The sequence below is a fragment of the Gadus chalcogrammus genome, chromosome 16 (assembly GCF_026213295.1).
Source record: "Gadus chalcogrammus isolate NIFS_2021 chromosome 16, NIFS_Gcha_1.0, whole genome shotgun sequence".
NCBI classification, from domain to species: Eukaryota; Metazoa; Chordata; class Actinopteri; order Gadiformes; family Gadidae; genus Gadus; species Gadus chalcogrammus.
The window spans coordinates 26,224,184-26,233,455 of NC_079427.1; the positions used below are offsets into that span (position 1 = coordinate 26,224,184).

A 9,272-nucleotide genomic window follows, 5' to 3' on the forward strand; every position below is an offset into this window, starting at 1 on the left:
TTATGGTGTGTAGTAATCAAATCAATGGCGGAAAAACCTTGATCAATGCAATACAATTGCAATATAATTATTTTTTGGATTTAGCCTATTTATTTTTTAATTCTGCACTTCAACAGTTGTAACCGAGGGGGCTTTTTCTAAGCAGGGGTCTAAAGTAATTTAATACAAAGTGGACTACTTAAGTAGACTTTCATCGATGTGTCGTGGTGTAGGTCATTCTTGGAAGTGCTGTTCTTCTAAATAGGGGGAAGTATTGAAAATATGTAAGGAATCCATTACATATTCATAGTATGTGTAAACATTCAGACATCCAATCTGTCTCACAGAGGCACACGCACACACACACACACACACACACACACACACACACACACACACACACACACACACACACACACACACACACACACACACACACACACACAAACACACACACCCCAGTTGACCAGTTAGAGCAGCTGCTATAGGTTTTTAAAGCTGCACCCTGAATTTATTTTGTCGTAAACTACAGTTGCACATTGGAGCCATCTTTGATCGATCAACTAATATTCATATTAAACACATGAGGGAAAAGATGGCAGTGATTTGCAGATAATTATTATTTAAAGGAATCCTGCCTAAAAAGTCAAAAATACAAAACCGGGCTGGTTAGCAAAATCAATGAATAACATAGAATTATAATGGATGTCAACTTAGACACATTCATTTCTAAAGAATAAGGCCTTAAAAATTCAAATGTTCGCCTCTGTATATCCAAATACACCTTAATTTGTTGACTCAGGTCAAATACGAAAGACAACAAATACTGCTATTTCTCTCTCCAAAGTTCTTGTCTTTTTGCATATGCCTTTGCCAGATAAGTAAGTAAAACAGCTCTCACTGAAGCACACAAGGAGTACAGAGAATTACCAAAAGCAAATCCTGGTAACCCAAACTATAGCTAATCTTGGCCTTGGGGGGGGGCTTCGGAACATAATCATGTTAATCTTTTGATTAATATGAGGCCCGCAATCGGTTTGGCAAAGGGATAACTGATAGGCTACTGGTATTGAGACTGATGAAAGCGGGGATGGATTAGCAAGAGACCACTGATAAATGGAGCAATTTGTGGGTTTGTTATGCAATTGCATTACTTTCAAAACCATAATAAAATAGAAAAAATCGGTTTGTTCCTCTTTAAAGCTAACTGCCTAATTCGGATTTCTTCACAAATGTTGGTTCCTCTGTTGGTTGAAAGGTAAATAAGATAAGGGTTACTGACAGTCCGTCATTGCAAGTCTCTTTTAAAAATGTATTGGCAAGAGTAAGGTTTTGCTAATTGATGTCTGTTTTACCTTGAGTATTATACAAAATCAGATTTTCAATCCCCGTTCAATTATGGTATATTTTTGCAACTGTGTCTACACTCAAAAAAATATTTAAGCCCAAAAGTTAAAATTTATGCATTTCAATTACATGACAATTTTCCATCTATTTTGATCACATAACTCCAATGTAAAAAATGACATTTCAATCCATGTTTATTAATCATGTTCATTCAACATGAATAAAATAGATAAACTCAACATTAATCAATTAAATTGGACTTACTCAGGTATTATGCATAAACCCAATGTATTTGGTTAGATTACATGAACATGATTAATAAAGATGGATTGAAATGTCATTTTTTACATTGGAGTTATGTGATCAAAATAGATGGAAAATTGTCATGTAATTGAAATGCATACATTTTAACTTTTGGGCTTAAATAGTCTTCATTGTACCTCAGTTTTCGTATTCTGCTGAAATTCAGCTATCACTGTTTACAAAAACACAAGTTAAATATCATTTTGCGAAGAAATAAGAAGGTAGGACATACATTAGAGCAATTATCCATATTTATTACGAGAACAAGGAGCCTGGAAAGGAATTTGGAAAAGAAATAAAAAACAAATACATTTATTGACAGTTGTACACATTAGTAGATTAGGAGATTGATCCAGAGGCAACTGTTAGTGTGATCTGAAGAGCACTAAATTACAAGAATAACGCTGAGCTCAAATTAGGTCGTCATCATCAAACCTGCAGAAAAAAAATAAAGGGTGGAAGGGACAGATTAGGTGATCAATATTTTAGTAGAGAAAACCCAACAAAAAATGCCACTAATACTTACTATTAAGAGGTTGCCCTGGTTTTCACAAAGTAAATCCAAAGAGAGAATACCTGAATATGAAAATTGAGGAAAAGTAGGCTATAAGTGACAATTCACACGAGACGATAAATGTAAGTCCATGGGCATGCCCCCCCCCCCCCCAACAGCCGTCATTACCAACTCTCGTCCAAAACTGTGGTAATATGGCATCTTTGGACGTTTTAATACATTTGGAGATGGCAAAGTATAGCATATATTCGAACTGTGTTTTATCAAAACAACCACGTTTTCATAGATTACCAGTACACTCCCGACAACAGGCTCTCACTCCCTACGCAACGGCTGGACGTGTACGGTCGGCAACCACTCCCTCGATTCCACCTTAACGGCCAGGAGCCAGTCAATCGCGGGGACATGCGAAATACGATAGCTAGCTAAATGCTTTGGCAGACCCAATGTCGTAGTGCTAGCCACCTGACGTAAACCATGCCTAAATGCTAAGGGCACAAGCCGTTGCACAACATAAGCCAAGGGATTTGCGATACCATTGTGAAAGCAATAGCATATTTATGGTGTTTCATGACTATTTTCCTAGCCAGGTTACCCAGCTAGTTAGCTAAATAGTTAGCTAGTGCTAGTTACAGTGCTAGATAACTCGCCTAAATGAATAAAGAAACGCTTATATTCAGTAACAGAACATCTATTCTAATGTTCCCCATTAAACATGTGGACATCTAATAAATAATCGGTTTCTAGTTAACTTAAACGGATAAAAAGCTTACCAAACTCGGTCCATTCATCAGCACGAGGTCTATTCGGGAATGAAAGAGTGGTGTGCCCGCGTGCTTCAGGTGGATCCAATGAATTCCAGTGAAACGATTAAATAGACTTAATGTGAATAAATCAGATTTAATTTCCTATTGAACTGGTTTATGTTGTATTTAATGAATATGGATGAATATAATATATGATGTATTTACTTTAAACAGGTTTAATTTAAATGTTAAGCTTAAAGTTTATTATGGCAAAAAATCATTTTTTTGAGTGTAGGCTATTTTGTGCTGTTCTTTCAATATTTAAATCGTCTCAGTGATGGAACTTTGATGGTCATCATATCAACACCTTTTTTGTTTTACATTAAAAAGATATATAATATATGAGAGAGAGAGAGAGAGAGAGAGAGAGAGAGAGAGAGAGAGAGAGAGAGAGAGAGAGAGAGAGAGAGAGAGAGAGAGAGAGAGAGAGAGATTTGATAAAATTAGACAAACTGATTGTCTCATCCAATCAAATTGAAACTCTTCATGCTGAATTCTGCCAATCAATACTAAAAGTCCAAAGAAAGACGCCAAATAATGCATGCAGAGCAGAATTAGGACCATATCCAATCGTTATTAATTCAGAAGCGAGCCCGAAAATGGCATAACCACCTTAAGGAAAGCGACAGCAACACACTCCACAACAAGGCTCTTACCCACAGAGAATTACATCCAGAAAAGTGCCAGCTTGTGAACATCATCCCAACACATCAGGCAAAACCAAATTATAAGAAAACAAAAGGAAAAGTATTTGGCACATTGGAAAGAGACCACCAAAAACCAGGGTAAATTGGCCTGCTATTTGTCCCTTAACAGAGACTACACCGTGGCAGAATACCTGCCCACCGTGACCGACCCAAAACTGAGGAAATCCTTGACCAGATACAGACTCAGCGAACACAGCCTGGCCACCGAGAAGGGACGCCACAGGCAGACCGGACTCCCAAGAGAAGACAGACTGTGCTCCCACTGCCCACACAACCAACTAGAGACAGAACACAACTACACTTCCTGACTTCCTGCCAGTCATACGAAGACATCAGGAATGCACCCTTGCCACGGATTACAAAGGCATGCAAGGACTTCAAAGAAACTCCAGATGCTCACAAACTGCCATACCTGTTGGGAGAAATACAACAATGTGCAAATGCAGCTGCAAGATTCGTAACCTGTTGTGATGAGTGAAGAACCATAAACTCCCCATAGACTCATGCCCCTGGACTCACTGTTCACACAATAATTGCACTATTGCACACATCCTCCATAATGTAAATACTGTGTATTTAGAGTGTATCTTTAATTTATCTGTTCATACGAGATACTGTAATTTTGTTAATTTAAAAATATTGCATTTTACTTTTATAGTACTTTTATAGTATTACATTTGATATGCATAGATATTTCTTACGGTTTATACTTATTATATTATGTATTGTAAAATATACCTTACCTTTTTAATTTTTATTTTATAACGCTGTTTATTTTATTGTTCACCTGCTTTGGCAATGCAAATGTATATTTCTCATGCCAATAAAGCTTTTTTGAATTGAATTGAATTGAATTGAATTGAATTGAATTGAATTGAATTGAATTGAATTGAATTGAATTGAATTGAATTGAGAGAGAGAGAGAGAGAGAGAGAGAGAGAGAGAGAGAGAGAGAGAGAGAGAGAGAGAGAGAGAGAGAGAGAGAGAGAGAGAGAGAGAGAGAGAGAGAGTAAAAAAATAAATTAAAACGGAAGGCAATCGTAAAAACGACACGGAACGGTATAAATAAATAAATAAATAAAGGAATCTAATATTATGTATAAGTCCGCCCTCTACTGGGGTAGCTAAGCTGTGTCACATGTCGGGTGGCTTCCACTAACTGCCACTAGATGGCAGTATATAATCGATGATTTATAATGCAGCGCTGTTCCGACGTTGTTTTTGAATCGTTAAGCAAACATAAAAGAAACGATGAAAATAAATATAAGCAGTAATACATTAAATATTAAGAAATGATCGTTTACCTATTTAACAGCACACTCAAATTGGGTGCCATTTGTAAAAACTCTGTTACCTTTTTTTTAGCTGACACATTTTCAACATTTAGCTCACTTTCCTCACATTTTGCGCATTTCCTCACATTTGAGAGAAAAATTCATGTAAAACAACACGATGTTCAAATGTACAAAATCCATGTTAGAAATTATATATAAATTTTATATCTAAATATAAATGTTATATCTAAATGTAAATGTGAAATCTAAATGTTACATTTATATCTACATTTTAAATGTTAAATCTAAATGTTAAATTTATATCTAAATTTTTAATGTTAAATCTAAATGTTAAATCTAAATGTTAAATCTAAATCTAAATGTTATAGGCCTAGATAAATGTAAATGTTAAATGTAAATGTTAAATCTATATCTAAATGTTAAATGTTAAATCTAAATCTAAATGTTAAATCTAAATCTTATATATAAATCTAAATGTTAAATCTAAATGTTAAATGTTAAATCTAAACGTTAACTCTAAATGTGTCGCTAAGTGTAGGCCTAAAGCTAAATATTTAGAAAATATTCAAATCCCCAAGGAAACCACGCCCACTGCAGACTGCAGCGGCTTCAAATCGCGCTGCAAAGATCGCACGGCAAAGGCAAGGCATGTCCGGTTCTCTGGGAGTCCTAGACATCGAACGGGTGGTTATTGCAGCTGTACGGGCTGCACCTCAGGGTGTAGCTCCCCCGGTCCAGTCCACAACAGCAACGGTAAGTTTTAATTTGAGTTCTTTATGCATACTGGACGAGGGCGTTAGCCACTGTTAGCTAACCCAGCCAGTTAGCTGTGTGACATATGCTAGCTGAATGACGTATGGATTTAGTTTATCGTACCCGTCCATATGCCAGAGTGCATTTCGGACCTTTGCTGTGATATTGCCTGCGCCTCAGACGCCGGGCACGCCTTTGCTCCACACCCTCAGGATCAAGCATCTTGATCAATTGTCTTAATGTATTTTGCGACACAACATAACCTTTATGTATTGCACAGAGGTGCAACCATCTGTATCCTTGCATCTGCCCATTTCCCATGTTAAACCCGATTCTGAAATACAATTTTACCAAAATATCTACACAAGCCAATGGATTCAGTGCAGGCCCGTGGAGCGGTTGCTATCCCTCCCAACTAATTTCAACTGTATTCTCGACATTTCGAGTTTAATGTCGACTTTAAAGTCGACAAATCGAGATTAAAGTCAACTTAATATTTCAACTTTATTCTCGACATTTCAAGTTTAATCTCGACATGTCGTGATTGAACTCGAAATGTCGAGAATAAAATGTTGACTTTAATCTCGATTGAGGTTGTGGAGCAAAGGCGTGCCCGGCGTCTGAGGCGCAGGCAATATCACAGCAAAGGTCCGAAATGCACTCTGGCATATGGATGGGTAAGATAAACTAAAGCCATACGGCATTGCCATCAGTGGTTGCATTGACGGTTTTAGTCGCTATATTGTTTGGATGGAGGCCGCCTACACCACAAACAATGACCCCAGGGTTATTGCCGACTACTTCGTGTCATCCGCTGCACGCTTGTGAGGATGCCCGGAGCGTCTGCGTGCTGACAGAGGAACGGAAAATGGACACGTCGAGATTAAAGTCGATATGATGTTTCAACTTTATTCTCGACATTTCGAGTTTAATGTCGACTTTAATCTCCTCACGGCAAAAATATTTTTTTTCTTCACGTGTGGCCCTAATACTCCGTCGTAGAAAGTCCTTACAGTGCAGGGTTTCCCCCAGCACTATCTTGTTAAGGCGGCCGCCTTAACAAGACTAGGGCCCCGCCTTGACTACCAATGTATTAAAAAAAAAAAAAAAAAAAAAGTTCAATTACAGCAGGGCGCTGGAACTGTTCTTTGCACAGCCACGCAGAATTGCATGCACTGATGCCTCTTGTCAGCTGTGCCGCAAATAAGATCCAAAAAAGGAACTGTAAATAGTTGAATTTGCATACAAATGTTAAGTGTATTGTCCATTATTTGTATTTAATTTGCACTTTTCTTTAATTTTATTTTGTAGTGTCTGCATGTTTGCACAACATTTGTACCTACTGTTGTTTATTTATATGGAAATAAACAGTCGTTTATTTCATTCATGCGTACTGGCATCTTTGAGCAAAATACCCCCAAAAATTAAAAAAAACAAAAAAAAAAACAACACCACCGACTGCTTACCACCTTGACTGAGACATTTACTGGGGGAAACACTGCAGTGGAGTGGATAACAAAACTTCAGCTAGCATATGTCACACAGCTAACTGGCTGGGTTAGCTAACAGTGGCTAACGCCCTCGTCCAGTATGCATAAAGAACTCAAATTAAAACTCAGAGCTGCAAACTTGTCGCTTTTTGGCGACAATCGTCGTTTTCTTGGTCAATTTGGTCATTCACGTGAATCGTGTAGAACCGGATAGTTTAGTTTTTGGGGGGGGGGGGTCCAGAATTGCGAAAAATTATTGGATCGTTCTTATAATTGACATTTCTCTGGGCCAATCGGAATCTCAGCACTTGCTTCAGAATCTTTCTTATAATTGACATTTCTCTGGGCCAATCGGAATCTTGAAGCACACAGCGCCAACTGAGCTCGCCATTGGATGAGACGGTCGCCTGGCTACCGCGCATCCGCATCCGCATGCGCATGCATGCGGCCAAACAACGCAAGAGAGCTTGCGAAACCCTCGTCCAGAGGGGTGTTCCACGAACGGAGGTTTAACAAACACTGAGTTAACGCTGAACTTGAGGTTGATTTACCCTGTGCCGACTAACCCAGAGTTTTCGGTTCCACAGCAGCGGTTATGCATTAGTTCAATCAACTCGGGGTTGGTTAACACAGGGTTGTGCGCGTCACCGCCAAACCTAAAAAGACGTGATGTATGGATCATGGAAACCCTGTTCGAAATGGCGAAACGGGCCGCTTATTTCAATGAAATGGAACTTCAGGTTCTCCTGGAGAGCTATGACGAGGAGAAGGACATTATCACAAGAAAAGGGAACGCTAAAGCCTCTTCAACCCGGAGAACCAAAGCCTGGCAGCGGATCGCTGACCGCGTAAATGCGTTAGTTACACGTCAAAAGCATGATCCTTAATATTTGAGCCATGAATATATAAATATCCCAGTTAAGCATTCTTAAAGTTCCTACCACATAACCCCTTTCTTCTAAAAAAATATGTACTCCGATGGCTTCCAAGTATAGAAATGAAGTATAAAAAACATAAAAACTGGTAAGCTTTTCCCACCATCGTATTGGTATAAATTTAAATGAGCCATTTTTTTAAGCCAATCGTGAATAGGCCGACAGTCGGCAGACTGGATCTGGCCCTCAAATTGTCTTGACCCCGTTGGAGGAGCTGTTAATAAACATAAATTCAGGGCGCCCTGGCATGGAGGTGGTACCTGGAGGTACCTACCTCCTCAGAGAGTCAGGGGCCATACCCCACTGGTTGAATGTAGGTTTTTGTGTTTTCTTGTATTTTAGATTTTTTTTGCCTTCGAGTAATACATGCAAACCATGTGCTTGCCACAGCGCATACTATTTTTGTGACAGTTGTAAATAAAATATTTTTTATAAGCCTTAAGGATGTTTTGACATTGATTTTTGATAAAGAGTTTTGTTAAGTCACGCTAAGAGTAGTGTCATTTGTATATTACAATAAAAAAAAAATCCCCCCGTGACACTCACCTTTTTTCCTCTGAGGAGTTTGCAGGTCTGAAAACTACTTAACTTACCATTGCTGTTGTGGACTGGACCGGGGCAGCTACACCCTGAGGTGCAGCCCGTACAGCTGCAATAACCCCCCGTTCGATGTCTAGGACTCCCTAGCAGTTGCCGTTTTATACATTTATATTTAGATATAACATTTATATTTCGATATAAAATGTGTGTATAATTTCTAACATGGATTTTGTACATTTTAACATATTGTTGACCATTACATATAACGTGTTGTTTTACATGAATTTTTCTCTCAAATGTGAGGAAAATGCGCTAAATGTGAGGAAAGTTAACAAATGTATGAAAATTGATCAGCTAGAAAAATTGTAACAGAGATTTTACAAACGGCACCCCATATGGTTGTGTTAGTGGGTTTTCTGTCCAAATGTTGTGCATCAAATCAGCGAATCGAGGTAGTGGCTGAGAACAATGACATTAAAGGTCCCATGACATGAAAATCTCACTTTATGAGGTTTTCTAACATAAATATGAGTTCCCCTAGCCTGCCTATGGTCCCCCAGTGGCTAAAACTTGCGTTTGGTGTAAAACAAGCACTAGCTGTTC

General features: G+C 38.4%; 1 long non-coding RNA gene across 1 annotated transcript; it reads right to left on the reverse strand.

The window, feature by feature from the left end:
• Positions 1–1,650: 1,650 nt before the first annotated feature.
• On the reverse strand, positions 1,651–3,177 carry LOC130406224 (uncharacterized). Its single transcript, XR_008904427.1, has 3 exons — positions 2,917–3,177; positions 2,156–2,205; positions 1,651–2,064 (listed from the first exon to the last, which is right to left on the reverse strand). It is a non-coding gene; the product is annotated as an uncharacterized LOC130406224 (long non-coding RNA).
• Between the last annotated feature and the right edge of the window lie 6,095 nt (positions 3,178–9,272).